This window comes from Mixophyes fleayi, chromosome 4, assembly GCF_038048845.1.
Source record: "Mixophyes fleayi isolate aMixFle1 chromosome 4, aMixFle1.hap1, whole genome shotgun sequence".
Lineage (NCBI taxonomy): Eukaryota > Metazoa > Chordata > Amphibia > Anura > Limnodynastidae > Mixophyes > Mixophyes fleayi.
Genome location: NC_134405.1, coordinates 333,630,971 through 333,647,613, shown reverse-complemented (window position 1 = coordinate 333,647,613; position 16,643 = coordinate 333,630,971). Strand labels below are relative to the sequence as shown.

General features: G+C 43.1%; 1 protein-coding gene across 1 annotated transcript in view; it reads right to left on the bottom strand.

Moving 5' to 3' along the window:
* Positions 1–9,161, bottom strand: part of LARGE1 (LARGE xylosyl- and glucuronyltransferase 1) — a 325,519-nt gene extending 316,358 nt beyond the window's left edge. Inside the window, exon 1 of the mRNA XM_075210435.1 lies at positions 7,887–9,161. The gene's annotated coding sequence lies outside the window, so the exon portion shown is untranslated. The remainder of the gene's footprint in view (positions 1–7,886) is intronic.
* Positions 9,162–16,643: the final 7,482 nt, after the last annotated feature.

Sequence of the window (16,643 nt, the reverse complement as noted above, 5' to 3'; positions counted from 1 at the left end):
ACCACTGTGCACAGTTATAAAGAACTTGCGTGAGTCCCTTTTACAACAGCAAACTGTTTGCTGAACGGGTCATTAACAGAAATGTGTTGTGCGAATGCAAATTACATTGAGTCTTACTTTTTTTTTATATAATCTCACCATTATCGAAGTGTCTGCAGAGATTACAGGGTGCAGAAAGAATGACGTGATTCAGATGGATATAAGATAAGTGCGGGGTAAACTGAAATTGTAATTTTATATTGTTGGAATATGTGACATACAAACAGTTTTCCGAGCCGTTTTGATATAACTTATCTACAATATATATATATATATATATATATATATATATATATAGTCTCCCAGACTGTCCGGGAGACTCCCGAAATTCGGGTCAGTCTCACGGACTCCAGGGAGAGGTGGCAAATATCCCGCATCCCGCTACTGCCATCCCAAAATGACGCGATTCCGTGAATCTCTCGGACGTTCCGCAAGAATAGGCAATTATGATTTTAATATGTCTTTCTGTCCATGTGTTGTTCAGGACAACAGATGGACAGAACCTTGTATCTCTGCATATCAGCACCTGAATGTTACAGGGCTGCAATGCTGCCTAGCGGCCAAGTTAATGTCAAATATTTGCAGTACGTCGATCAGATCAAAGCATTTCTGTAATACAGAATTTTCTTTGCTCTGCGCATGGAGAGCACCGTACGGCCACTTTAAAGGACCACTAGGTCTAAAGTACATTGGCTTATATAAAAAAATGACTTTTAATATTCCCATACACTGTATCCCTTTCAAAGTTTCAGGATCTTTTCATAGCAGAACATATTTCAGGTAAAATTATGATTGTGGAGGAAGATATTTTGCTACGCACGGCAGACTTCCTGTCAAAAATCCCATTGAAGGGCCCAGAGAAAATGGCATGTACTTATCTGCACTAGAAATGTAATTGTAAAGTCACACATCTAACATCATACATGCCGACTCCTCCGGAATGTTGGGAACTCTCCCAGTATTCTGGGAATCCACTCAGGACTTCTGTTTTCCTGGATGGTGGATGAAGTGGGCGGGACGAGGGCACAGTAACGCAATTCGCATTATCGCTGCCCACAATCATGCAAAACGCGCCAGCGGAGGATTGTGAGGATGCCATTGAGCATTTATGGGCATGGCCTGAGGACGCCATCTACCCATCCTGACTTTTTACCTTCTTTGCATCTCCCAGAAGAAAACTCAGCAATGTCTAAAGTTCTATCAGAACGTAGGATCTTTTTCATATTTGTATTTTTAGCTAATAATTTTCCCATTAGCAAAAGCAGCGATAGAACTGATTTAAGGTGGCATTAAATACTGTATTTTATATCCTACTTTCCAAAGATATCTTTTACACAGAGTTTTAAAATAATTTTCCGGTTTAAGTCCCACTGGCTGATTAACCAAATGATGTGTCCTTACCGACCATAATTTACACTTATATTGTTCTCCTATAGAATGGCGATGGTTTTGCTCCTAGTTAAAACTAAATTGGTAGCACTCACAAATTCGGCTATTACCATAATATTTGCATCTCTCTCTCTCTCTGCTTACTGCTAAATTGGGTTCATCTAGCATCACCTGTCAATTAAATTGCAGAACAGTAATTGGAAAAAAACTCACAGCCTGGTGACATCACAACAGACCCTAACTCATTATCGTTCTCATATTACGGACAATTGGATGCAAATGGAAGATGCGGACTGCGGGGGGCTGTCATTGCATGGAGGTGTTTTATGGTAACGGCATAATAATGTCATGTACGGAGGAAGGACAGTGCTCGGGAAATAATAATAAAATATCAATTAAAGGACTGGGAGCTACTAGCAATTAGTTTATGTTTCCAAGTCAGTCTCACCTGTACCAATTAAAACCACAATAAAGATACTTCCAGGCTGTATCGCTTTATGTCTGCACTAGCTAATCATACACAATTTTATTTTATTGCCGCAGATGTATTTTGGCAGCTTTAAGTAATCTATTCAAGTAGATGTAATTTCATGTGTATACTTTTTTTCTCCCTATATATTGCTGTATATAAGTCAATGACAAGAGAAAGTATTCTCTGAGCGAAGTTAAATTCATGTCTACCTCAAAAATATATTAAAAGTATCTTCTAAAATTTTAATTCTTTATTGTATCAATGTAAAAAGTATTATTGAATCAATGTCAAAATAATGACTACATTTTAAATGCCGGTGCGACATATAATAACAGCTTATTGTCTGCTAAAAAAATATGTAAATGGGCGAAGAATAGTGAGTTAATATATAGGTTGCCTGGGGATATTGTAGGAAAAATTCTGCTAAGGAAACATAGGGGGTAGATTTATCAAACCTTCGAAAAAGGAAAAGTGGCGGTGTTGCCCATAGCAACCAATCAGATTCTAGCTGTCGTTTATCCAGTACATTCCAGAACATGATAGCTAGAATCTGATTGGTTGGTATGAGCAACACCATCGCTTTTAGAAGGTTTGATAAATCTGTCTCAACAAGCTCTGCCACTCCCCAGTGAAGTGGGCAGGAGCCAAGAGGGTGGTCTGATCTCCCGGGAAAACTACCCGAAATTCGGGATTCTCCCAAAAATTCCGGGAGAGGAGAATGAGCGTGAAAGTGAAAAAAGGAGACACAGACTCCACTGTAAGACTTTGCAGAGGGGAGGAGTTTAGCCGAGCGATTTACTGAAACGGCACACCTAGGGGCGGGGCACTGCAATGTCATAGTAGCCACACCCCTGGCAGTGGCAGAGTTCCACCACTGGGAGCACCACTGCGCCTCATACTGCAGTGCAGAAATAAGATTTCATCTTGTGGAAATGGATGAAAAGCCACTAAACTTAATCCAGTCTGAACATCTTACCAAATTGCAAAACCATTTTTTTTTTTTTATTTCCAGCAGCTAATCAATTCTAGCTCTGAATGGATATAAACGGCACCCAAACTACAGAAAATGACCAGAAATAAAGACAGTAGCTTAGAAGTTAGGTCTAAATGGACAATGGATGTTAATCATGGGAGGAAAGAACAGCTGATTAAAAGCATTGTAAGGGAGGATGCAAAATTATTAACACAAAAAAAGGTTGATTGGGACATTAGGCATAATGGTAAGAAATAGGAGAGGGACAATGCAGAACTTGCATATAAAGAACAGAAATCAGAGTAACAGACCGCAGTAATTGAAATCTGTAACTTATCGCTTGAAGCGCTAGGCTCTATCACAATGATGGATTATGAAAGTAATGTTACTGTGCCATGTACATTTATTTTTAGGGAAGGCATCATTATTTTGCAAAATCCAAATATGCATTGTAGCAAACTGTAGCAGACATCTTGCATATCTAATAAACCGTGCGTGATTCCAAAGATTTTTAATTACTGCAATATTAATAATTAAATAGCATTACAGACTTCACATCCATAAGCATTTTTTTTTTATCTGTTAAGTTTTATGGCAGCAACACGTGTGCAGATTTAATTGGTTATTGAAGTAACTTTTCGTGAATTTGATTGACCCTCCCATGTGACCTCACACCCCACCGCTCTAAGCAATACAATCCAATCCAGTGGGATTTGATCAGGCAGAATTAAAAACCCCCAATAGCACCTTTAATAGGTGACATCAACCAAACCAGAGGGTAGAAGTGAGGGGACAGCTTCACATTGTGACCTTGCCATTCAGCTTGGCACCCAGACAACCAGATCTGCGCAATTTGGTATGTCACATGTGTAGTTAAATTGCTCACTGATTTGGTTGCTCATTGACCGGGTCTGCAAAATGTAGTCGAATGGATTCATACTGTGATTTCGATGACCAACTAGACCATTCTAGATCCGGGTGGCACAATACAGAATATGTAGACCCTGGATGACCCTGGATCTATCGGATGTCGATTGGGACTGGTGAAAAATGTGGACAGACAATGAGAGCAATCTGACAGTGTGTGCAATCTTTATTCAACCACACAAACTGCTCCCCATATTGTTCAGACACTCAGTGCAAGCCTGTGTTCACTAGCACCGTCTATCAATCCTTCCGTTCCTGCTTCCTGTTTTATTTTAATTGAAACATCATCAGTTAAATACAGAAATTAAATAATAACAGATCTGTTGTTGACTCAGTGTGTTGTGCACGTACAGGTGATAGCGATCACTGATTCCTATGTTTTCATCCTTCCTGAAGTCCTATGCACCAAGATATCAGCAAGCATAAACTTCGAGACAACAACGGGTCACAGAGTTTCCTCTGACATTGTCCAGACCTTTATCAGACTTTCTAAAAAGGAAAAGACAAAGTGTTGCCTGTAGCAACCAATCAGATTCTAGATCCAGAAACTTATTGAACTCCTGCCATTCAGCTGCTTCTCTATCTATGGCACGGTCTTTGGAGACGTGTGCGTGAAGCAGTAGACTTGTGCCCAGATTTGCAGGCGAGTGGGAAACTCAAATAGGCGCACTGGGCAAAAGTGTAAAAGTCACATCAAAAGATCAGTCTCCTTCCACCTGCTTGGGTTGTCCTTACAGATAAATAAGACTATCCAAAATGTATTATGAGTATGAGGGTACATTGGGACTTACACTATTACACAATTACATGTAACATTTTTATATTTGAAGTTTTATTTTTTACACTGGTCAAAGTACATCTAGAAATCATCATCATCATTTATTTTTATAGCGCCAATATATTCCGTAGCGCTTCTCCTTTGAATTTCAACTGGAAGGCGCAAGTATAGAACAATACTTTGTAAAACTTGGAACGCACTCACGCTACCCAGCGTCTCCCCCACAGCCATTGCAATCTTCTAACCCCCTGCGGAGCCGTCTTCTTGGTTCACAAACTCATGCGCTTTGGCCAAAATCCAGGCAAACCAGCGCAAATGTCGCTAAGTAGGATAGTGCTACGTGCGCGCCTAGCGTTAGGTGGAGGTTGTTGGCGAAATTGTTCCTCTGAGATGAGAGAAACCTTCGCTCTCATGGCACATAACAAGATAGCAGCACAGTTACAGAACACAGCCTACCCACAGAGGGAAAATACTCTGTATTGTGCATTCAGTAAAGAGGAGCTGTCACAAGTCTTAGTGGGAAGCCTGTATCAAAGCCTTCAACAGCCACATTGTTTTTATTGAGAAATCTGAGTGTGTGCGTGTTGGTGAATTAATTCCAGGACGTCTCAACGGACAAAGGATAAATAATTCTTGGAGGTAAGACACGGAGCTGGGCTGAAATAAACATTTTTATATCTGCTCCATTACCCGGGAGGTGGTAAAGTCCTGAGATTTCATTGCAACAAACAATTACGGTGTGATAGAAAGAATACCGCACAGTGTAATTACTCTGCACGTCTCTAATCACCAACGCCCTCTTGCCATCCAGAAAGTCTCACCATCTACCTCCTACCTCTGTTGGCACCGATAAGCCGGCTTTTCTGTGCTACAATCAGGTAGCAGCTAAAAATAAGCCTGGGGCGGTCATTCAATTATTTCAATAAAAGCCGTTGTATAAGGTATCAAAAGCAAAAAAGATAATAATTTCGCTATATGACATATTTTATGAGTATTGTCAAGTATTCAATGTGACCATCCTATACTGGAAATGAGAGATGGCTAGTGGAACCGGTTAGACATGGCTTCTAAAAAAATTCATTGCCAGCGCCCAACTTTTTTTGGAGTCATGTTTGCTGCTTAAAAAGTCGCGCAGGCTCTGAGATATGTCTCGCTGGCTGCTAATGAGTAGGGGTTAAAAAGACAAAGAATTTTGCTACAATAATCCACTCCAAAACCAATGTGTGTGGAGTTCTATAACAACAATGGGCAGAAATTAGCAGTGCCTATGACTTTAAGTTAACCCCATTGCTGGTGTTTAGATCACAGCCTCTAAAGTGAATGTACAGAGCACGTTATCCCAGCGCAATACATCCCTAACAGATTTTACAATACAAAGAGCAAGTCAAATAACCAGAGAGCCTTGTGCTCGTGATACTTTTTAAAATAAGTAAAGTTTTTTAAAGACATTTATCTATGATGTTGGAAAACAATTAACCTGTAGGATGTCAGAAAAGTATCCACAGAAACAATTAGAGTAATGTACCTTTAAACCAAAGACTGACGGGTTACGCCACAGACAACTAATACATGGAAATCAGCTGTTTGAAGTATCTATAATGACTTTAGCTTCTAATTGGTCAAAGTACTGTGTATATAAAGGCATATTACTAACGCAGGTTCATTTAAACGTACTCTCAGGCTACACCTGTCATGCTGCTAAAGCAATATTCACATTGGTCATACAAGCTCCTCTAATACTATACTAATGGCACTTGCTCCTTTTTCTAACCAAATGTTTTACACTGCTGCTTAATTAATATCGTTCTTTAATGCACAATCCCCCATAACCTTGTCCGAGGCTAATACAGTGTGTGGAGTTTGCATGTCATACTCATGTCTGCATGGATTTTCTCTGTGTGTACCGGTTTCCTTCCACTGTCCGAAGACATACCGGTAAGATAACCGGCTGCTGACAAAACTGGCTCTAGTGTGCCTCTCTATGTGTGCGTCTGTGGTAGGGAATTAGATTGTAAGCTCCACAGGAGATTGCAAACTCCACAGGGGATTAATGTGACTGAATAAAGTTATTTTGCATAGCGCTGCGGAATATGCTAGTGCTATGGCAGTATAAAAGATAATACGACAGTTGCTAAAGCAAGATAGTACTGTATCACTATTCTAATTCTTGGTGTATGGTATTAGTCATGGTGCTGGTCTGTGATCCACATAATATCAATAAACTAATTAATTGTCATTTTAAGGCACTTTAAAGGGGGAGTACATTTTTATGTTAATGTCACAGAGTTACCATATGATCAAAAGTAATTTATTTTATAATATCAAGTAGAAGTGGCATCAGCCTCACTGTTGCCAAGATATTAAACCAATTTGACTGTGGGTCAGTTAGTAACATCTGAACAAGTGTAACCAAAAAGAGCATATGAACTCTAAAGCTCAATATAGTACAAAATGAAAAAAATAAAACATAATATTTTAGCGAAAAGTAAAAATATTTATTAAATGACACTAATAGATGGCTCATCAGTATGGCAGATCATTCCAATGATATAATTCTGTAAACTGTGCAATTTGAGCCTTATTTGACATTCAGCCATAATGTTGAGGTTAGGATAACAGAGACCAACATGGTTTTCAATTGGGACAGTTAGTTGAAAGGAAAATGAGACAAGGAATTTAACTAGTTAAATATCATCCAAGAGGCATAGGTACTATAATTAGAGGCGCTGAGTAAAGCAATGAGCTGCATGTGGTATTAAAACCCTTCAAAATAATAAAGAGCTTTCATAAATAATATAAATAACATTTAGTCTATGAAATGTTATTCTAACATTATAGATTAACAGATTTTATGACATTTTATATTTAGTGGGTAACAATTGACTTAAAATAAAAGCTGATCTTACCATGTCCGGTACACTCTAGAGAAGATGTAGACAACCTGTGGCGGTCCAGCTGTTGTGGAACTACAAGTCTCATCATACCTAGATACAACAGCTGGAGTGCCACATCGTGCCTTATGCTGCAGGTGACATAGGGCACTGAACCCCCATCGTGATACCAGCAATTGACATGGTTTACTACAATAGTATACTGCATTTTGGAGACCAATGTTAAATGGTGCAGGATTCAAAACAAGAACATTTGCATAATTGCATACACCACAGAGTGGTATTGTGCAATTGGTAAATACACAGTAAAAATAAAGACGTATTAAGGAACAAAAAATGGGACACTTGAAATTGACAGTGCCCCAAAATATGTTCTCCCCCTATATTTCCCATGTAGGTGTGAAGACTTTGACATACCTTGTATGGAGGAGCTGATAACGGTGTTTCCTATAGAGGTGTTAGGTAAAAGTGCATGGTGAGAGATGCATTGCCACGTTAGGAAAACTCAGGGGGTGGGTGGTCTTGTCCTTAGATTAAGTTCTGGAGGCTCCGAGAAGTAGAAGGAGTAGCAGTGATGCAAACTGGTCCTGATGATAGTGGTTTAGATACTGAAGTGATAGTTGTCCAGGGTTGATCTCAATAATGGGATGTCTCAGGGATCCTCAAGAAGGAAAATGTTTCCCCGGACATGTAGAGGTTTGGAGGTCAGATAATCTTGATTGTATTGAGTAAGAGTACATGGTGATTTATTACCTCTGCGGTGTCAGTGCAAGTGTTGGATAAAGGACATATGGATTTCATGAGGTGATGTTTTGGAGTCTTGAAGTTCAGGGACTGGGTTCGCGTTGATGATATGGAGGGATGGAGGTTGTGTTTCAGGGGTCCATCAAATCAGTGGTGGACTCTTGTTGGGCGTGAGGTTTGATTTGGGGGGTGCGGGTAGGGGGGTCTCACTAATATTGCATGCTCTCAAACTTTAAGGAGCTCTCACAAGAGTGATGTCAGTCCAGAAGTGTGTGGGGGGTGTCTCACAAATAGGGTCCTCTTCCTGGGAGGTCTCTCACAAAAAAGGTGGTCTGTGATCTGTGATGAGGTGGTCTCAGAAGGATGATCTTCTGGTCTCCTGTTCTGTAGATCTTGGGGTCTCCTTCAGAGGTTCTGGGGAGGGCTGGTAGATATGGGGGTCTCAGAGGGGAGGGGTCCTCTCACATATGAGGGTCTCTGTCACATAGCAGGCCCGGCTTTAGGGATATGTCTCCCGGCCTGTGTGTCACACACAGCCTCGGAGCTCTCCTGCCAGCACACGGGGCTCCCCCTCCAGACCTGGTCGCCCGCTGCAGACCCTCAGCTCCCGGCTTCCTCAGGTTACAGGGCCGGCCGGGGAGAACGGACCCAGGTTTCAGCACCACGGAGAGCCGGGGAGAGGAGACGGAGAGCCCGGGACTCAGAGTAGGATCAGGGGGGGGGGGGGGGGGGGGGGAGAATCAGAGAAGAAGCCGGGCAGAGGGTGGCAGAGTCTGGGCAGAGGGGACGGGGTGGGGCCCTCTGTGGATCCGAGGAGGGAGGCGTCCTGGCCGGTCACACAGAAGTGATATAACGGGGCTGGAGTCTCTCTTCTCCTGGTCTGAGCTCACACAGCTCTGCCTGCTCCTCTCACTGCATCCCCCGACTTCTAGCAGCAGCTTCTCCCCCTCCCTGCTTCTCCTCTCTCCATCCCTCCCCCTGGCCTGTGTGTACCACCCTCTCCAGCTCCATCCCTCCTTCCCTCTGTATCCTATGTACCCCTGTCCCTTCTTTCCTCTGTATCCTATGTACCCTGTCCCTTCTTCCCACTGTATCCTATGTACCCCTGCCCCTTCTTCCCTCTGTATCCTATGTACCCCTGTCCCTTCTTCCCTCTGTATCCTATGTACCCCTGTCCCTTCTTCCCTCTGTATCCTATGTACCCCTGTCCCTTCTTCTCTCTGTATCCTATGTACCCCTGTCCCTTCTTCCCTCTGTATCCTATGTACCCCTGTTCCTTCTTCCATTTGTATCCTATGTACCCCTGTCCCTTCTTCCTTCTGTATGCTATGTCCCCTCTCCCTCCTTCCCTCTGTATCCTATGTACCCCTGTCCCTTCTTTCATCTGTATCCTATGTACCCCTGTCCCTTCTTCCCACTGTATCCTATGTACCCCTGTCCCTTCTTCTCTCTGTATCCTATGTACCCCTGTCCCTTCTTCCCTCTGTATCCTATGTACCCCTGTTCCTTCTTCCATTTGTATCCTATGTACCCCGGTCCCTTCTTCCTTCTGTATGCTATGTCCCCTCTCCCTCCTTCCCTCTGTATCCTATGTACCCCTGTCCCTTCTTTCATCTGTATCCTATGTACCCCTGTCCCTTCTTCCCACTGTATCCTATGTACCCCTGCCCCTTCTTCCCTCTGTATCCTATGTACCCCTATCCCTTCTTCCCTCTGTATCCTATGCACCCCTTTCCCTTCTTCCCTCTGTATCCTATGTACCCCTGTTCCTTCTTCCATCTGTATCCTATGTACCCCTGTCCCTTCTTCCCTCTGTATGCTATGTCCCCTCTCCCTCCTTCCCTCTGTATCCTATGTACCCCTGTCCCTTCTTTCATCTGTATCCTATGTACCCCTGCCCCTTCTTCCCTCTGTATCCTATGTACCCCTATCCCTTCTTCCCTCTGTATCCTATGTACCCCTGTCCCTTCTTCCCTCTGTATCCTATGTACCCATATCCCTCCTTCCCTCTGTATCCTATGTACCCCTGTCCCTCCTTCCCTCTGTATCCTATGTACCCATATCCCTTCTTCCCTCTGTATCCTATGTACCCCTGTTCCTTCTTCCCACTGTATCCTATGTACCCCTGCCCCTTTTTCACTCTGTATCCTATGTACCCCTGTCCCTTCTTCCCTCTGTATCCTATGTACCCCTGTTCCTTCTTCCATCTGTATCCTATGTACCCCTGTCCCTTCTTCCCTCTGTATCCTATGTACCCATATCCCTCCTTCCCTCTGTATCCTATGTACCCCTGTCCCTCCTTCCCTCTGTATCCTATGTACCCATATCCCTTCTTCCCTCTGTATCCTATGTACCCCTGTCCCTTCTTCCCTCTGTATCCTATCTACCCCTGTCCCTTCTTCCCTCTGTATCCTATGTACCCCTGTCCCTCCTTCCCTCTGTATCATATGTACCCCTGTTCCTCCTTCCCTCTGTATCCTATCTACCCCTGTCCCTCCTTCCCTCTGTATCCTATGACCCCTGTCCCTTCTTCCCTCTGTATCCTATGTACCCCTGTCCCTCCTACCCTCTGTATCCTATGTACCCTGTCCCTCCTTCCCTCTGTATCCTATCTACCCCTGTCCCTTCTTCCATCTATATCCTATCTACCCCTGACCCTTCTTCCCTCTGTATCACATCTACCCCTGTCCCTCATTCCCTCTGTATCCTATCTACCCCTGTCCCTTCTTCCCTCTGTATCCTATGTACCCTTGTCCCTTCTTCCCTCTGTATTCTATGTACCCCTGTCCCTTCTTCCCTCTGTATCACATCTACCCCTGTCCTTTCTTCCCTCTATATCCTATGTACCCCTGTCCTTTCTTTCCTCTGTATCCTATGTATCCCTGTCCCTTCTTCCCTCTGTATCACATCTACCCCAGTCCCTTTTTCCCTTTGTATTCTATGTACCCCTGTCCCTTCTTTCCTCTGTATCCTATGTACCCCTGTCCCTTCTTCCCTCTGTATCCCATCTACCCCTGTCCTTTCTTCCCTCTGTATCCCATCTACCCCTGTCCCTCCTTCCCTCTGTATCCTATGTACCCCGTCCCTTCTGCCCTCTGTATCCTATGTACCCCTGTCCCTCCTTCCCTCTGTATCCTATGTACCCCTGTCCCTTCTTCCCTCTGTATCCTATCTACCCCTGTCCCTTCTTCCCTTGGTATCACATCTACCCCTGTCTCTCCTTCCCTCTGTATCCTATGTAGCCCTGTCCCTTCTGCCCTCTGTATCCTATGTACCCCTGTCCCTTCTTCCCTCTGTATCCTATGTACCCCTGTCCCTTCTTCCATCTATATCCTATCTACCCCTGACCCTTCTTCCCTCTGTATCACATCTACCCCTGTCCCTTCTTCCCTCTGTATCCTATCTACCCTTATCCCTTCTTTCCTCTGTAGCACATCTACCCCTGTCCCCTCTTCCCTCTGTATCCTATGTATCCTGTCCCTAATTATCTCTGTATCACATCTACCCCTGTCCCTTCTTCCCTCTGTATCCTATGTACCCCTGTCCCTCCTTCCCTCTGTATCCTATGTACCCCTGTCCCTTCTTCCCTCTGTATCCTATCTACCCCTGTCCCTTCTTCCCTTGGTATCACATCTACCCCTGTCCCTCCTTCCCTCTGTATCCTATGTAGCCCTGTCCCTTCTGCCCTCTGTATCCTATGTACCCCTGTCCCTTCTTCCCTCTGTATCCTATGTACCCCTGTCCCTTCTTCCATCTATATCCTATCTACCCCTGACCCTTCTTCCCTCTGTATCACATCTACCCCTGTCCCTTCTTCCCTCTGTATCCTATCTACCCTTATCCCTTCTTTCCTCTGTAGCACATCTACCCCTGTCCCCTCTTCCCTCTGTATCCTATGTATCCTGTCCCTAATTATCTCTGTATCACATCTACCCCTGTCCCTTCTTCCCTCTGTATCCTATGTACCCCATCCCCTCTTCCCTCTGTATCCTATGTACCCGTTCCAACTTACCTGTCTCCTGATTATTACCTACCTCTGAAAATCCATATCCTTCTTTCCTCTGCCTTTATCATTCCATCTATCCATATCCTTATTTCCCTCTTTCTTTACCATTAGATCTATTCCTGTCTTTCCTGCCCTCTGTTGTTATCATTCCATCTATCCATATTCTCCCCCCCCCCTCTCTGTCTTTTCCATTCCATCTATCCCTATCCTTCCTTCCCTTTGTCTTTATCATTCCATCTATTTCTGTCTTTTCTACCCTCTGTTTTTAGCATTCCGTCTATTGTTTTTATTTCCTCTATCCCTATCCTTCCTTCCCTCTATCTCTACCATTCCATCTATCCCTATCCTTCTTTCCCTCTGTCCTTACCATATCATCTGTCCCTGTTCTTTCTACCCTCTGTTGTTATCATTCCCCCTATTGTTATCATTCCATCTATCCCTATCCTTCCTTTCCTCTGTATTTATCATCCCATCTATCTCCATCCTTCCTTCCCTCTGTCTTTACCATTCCATCTATCCCTAGCCTTCCTTCCCTCATTTGTTATTATTCAATCTATCCCTATCCTTCCTTTCCTCTGTCTTTATCATTCCATCTATCTCCATCCTTCCTTCCCTCTGTCTTTACCATTCCATCTATCCCTAGCCTTCCTTCCCTCTTTTGTTATTATTCAATCTATCCCTATCCTTCCTTTCCTCTGTCTTAATCATTCCATATATCCCTATCATTCCTTCTATCTGTCTCTATCATTCCATCTGTCCCTGTCCTTCCTTTCCTCCCTCTTTATCATTCCATCTATCTCTATCCTTCCTTCCCTCTGACTTTAGCATTCTATCTATCCTTATCATTCTATCCCTCTGTCTTTTTCATTCCATCTATTCCTTACCCTTTTCCCTCTTTTGTTATCATTCCATCTATCCCTTGCCTTCCTTCACTCTTTTGTTATTATTCCATCTATCCCTATCCTTCTTTCTATCTGTCCCTATCATTCTATCTGTCCTTCTTTCCTTCCCTCTTTTTCATTCTATCTATCCCTATCCTTCCTTCCCTATGTTTTTAGTCATTCTATCATTCCCTATCCTTTCTTCCCTCTGTCTTTATCATTCCATATATCCCTATCCTTCCTTTCATCTGTCTTTATCATTTGATCTATCGCTATCCTTCCTTCCCTCTGTCTTTATCATTTGATCTATCTCTATCCTTCCTTTCATCTGTCTTTATCATTTGATCTATCGCTATCCTTCCTTTCCTCTGTCTTTATCATTTGATCTATCGCTATCCTTCCTTCCCTCTGTCTTTATCATTTGATCTATCGCTATCCTTCCTTCCCTCTGTCTTTATCATTTGATCTATCGCTATCCTTCCTTCCCTCTGTCTTTATCATTTGATCTATCGCTATCCTTCCTTCCCTCTGTCTTTATCATTTGATCTATCGCTATCCTTCCTTCCCTCTGTCTTTATCATTTGATCTATCGCTATCCTTCCTTCCCTCTGTCTTTATCATTTGATCTATCTCTATCCTTCCTTTCATCTGTCTTTATCATTTGATCTATCTCTATCCTTCCTTCCCTCTGTCTTTATCATTTGATCTATCGCTATCTTTCCTTCCCTCTGTCTTTATCATTTGATCTATCGATATCCTTCCTTCCCTTTGTCTTTATTATTCCCTCTATCCTTATCCTACCTTCCCTCTATCCTTATCATTCCATCTATATGTAAAACTATAAACTAAAGCAACATGGTAGGACGCTCATTTATCAAGATATATTTGAAATGTAACATCCTCTCTCCTGGTACCATAATGATAGTGGCTCGGTGTCTGTACCTTATGATTTTCTGGAGATACTGACCAACCTGGAGCCCTGTTTAATTGTTGATTCCGAGAATTTGGAAATCCCGACACATTTTTATGTTATGCTTGTGATGATTGGCCAGTGATCTGTGTTTGCGTTTATTGTGCTTTAGTGACGGTTTTATGAGTCAAACATTGTTGATTAGAACAGATAGGTAAAAAGTCTACTCCACTAATATAAATCTGCAGCTTATTGTTCTGTGGGTCCATAAAATTTGCTTATGCAAATTTGCCAATTAATTCTTGGCCAAATATACTAATGGAAAATACATGAACATATGTAGGATATATGTCCAACATATTGTGAAAAGTATTTCTAATAGAAGCATAACCTATCCCTCTTATACTAACTCTGCAGTAGATAACATGTGGTTCTACAGCTGTTGTGGAATTTCTCAGGATTGCTGGGTCTTGTAGTTGCTCAACACCAGGGGCTGGCTGGCAAATTTTAGATGAGACTCAGCTAAACAGCCTAGTAGGCACATTTTAATGGAACAGATAATGAAGATAGCCCACCATTGGACCGGCTAGGGGGCATATGCCCCCCCCCCCCCTCCATGTGCCCCCCCCAGCTCAACCAGCCCCTGCTCAGAATCTGGGGTACTTACCTCTGTTTAATTTATTTCTGACTCTTTTGCCTCATACACCTAGTTCCCGTTAAACTGATGGACATTTGTCTGTTCTTTCTGAATTCTAATAAATTAACCGCTTACGCTTCCATCGTACCCCGCTCCACCTCTCATCATCCACCTCTGTACACCCCATTCCCCATATTCCATATTCTAGGTATTGTTATCTCAAAGTTCTAATTAAATATTCATATATCTACTGATCCAGTCCATCATTTCTCCTGTTTTCACTCATCAGATCTTCTACAGAACAATTATGGTTCGGTTATTTTTACATTGTATATTGTGCTATTTCTAACCTTCAGCTATTGCTCAATCTTTTGTTAATTTTCAGTGTATTCCGTTTCCTTTCTTCTTTGGTTGTGCTGTCCCCAGTCCTTTACCCCCAGTCTGTTCTCCCACCCCTGTCCTCACCCCCTCTCTCTCTCTGTGCAGCTGCAGTGTGATGTGACTGTCTACCCAGCTGACCCTATCCTGCTGAGTCTCCCACTGTCTCTCTGGTGTATAACACAGAGCGCGTGTCTGTCTAATCAGGGTGATAGCCGTGACTGTCACTTATCCTGCATGTGTCTGTGGCTGTCTCTCTGATTAAAACGCCTGTCAGTGTTGGTGACGGCCTGGTATGAACGTTTGTTGGATTTTCAGCCTGTCTCTTGTTCTTACACCGTTTTAACGGGCTGTTTCCCTCGCCTCTCTCTCCCTCTCCATGATTTTATTTCCTAGTTGTCTGCACAGATTTTCCTATCATCTCTTCTACTCTAACTTCAATGATGATTATTTTGAGCTCGTGGCTGGGTCCCCCCCTTCCACCTCCTCCACCAATGACAGCCTCCTGTTAGTCTCTCACAAGTGTCAGTGACTGTAATTGCACTCCTCCAAACCTACCTGCAGCTGTGAGAGGAACACGTACAATCATAGACCACAGAGGGATTCAATGGAATGTCCCCTACTGTCACCCTCAGATCTCTCCACCCCTCTTTCCACATCTCCTGCCAATCAGTCCTATCCCCAGACAGTCTCCCACTCCACCGCCTCCGTCTCCTTGCACACAGCGGGGCTGTCTACCGCTGCAGGAGCAGTCCTCTCCTGCATAAACCCTTTCATGGAAGCAGAGCTGGATGAACAGCCTATGTTACCGGCCGACGCAATTAATGTACTGTGCTGTGTATATTGACTCTGAGCCTTGAAGTGCATGCTACAGCGGAGGCAGCCATGTTTTTTGGGCCAAAATCGATATTCGTGAGAATGCAGCCAATCGATTGACTGGGAACTAGTGATGTCAGCGAGGCGTGAAGCAGTTTGAGGAGCCGCTTGTCAATTAATAAGCCCAATATGGGTGCAGCCGACACAATGGCTATTTACACTGTGTGTAGGTGACAGGTGAACTTCAGAAATTGGTTCTTTTATTCAGACAGAAGCATCCAATAGCTTATGTCCTCTGTTGGGTGGGGTTATTATTATCATTTATTTATAAAGCTGCAATCATATTACACAGCGATGTACATTGAATATGTAGTCATTCACATGGGTCCCTGCTCCATTGGAGCTTACAATCTACATTCTCTTCCACACAGTAGGCTCCATATTTGTCGGAAGACAATAAACTTACTAGTATGTTTTTTGGACTGGAATTTGGTGAGCAAATATAATCTACATAGAGAGGTCAGTGGTAGGAATCAAACTCCTGACCCCAGCGCTGAGAGGCTGCAATGCTAACCACTGTGCCAGCATGCTGACATTAGGCGGAATATTTACTAAACTGCGGGTTTGAAAAAGTGGAGATGTTGCCTATAGCAACCAATCAGATTCCAGTTATCATTTATTTAGTACATTGTATAAAATGATAGCTAGAATCTGATTTGTTGCTATAGGCAACATCTCCACTTTTTCAAACCCGCAGTTTAGTAAATATACCCCTAGATGTGTACTATTTTCTGACCGGTTG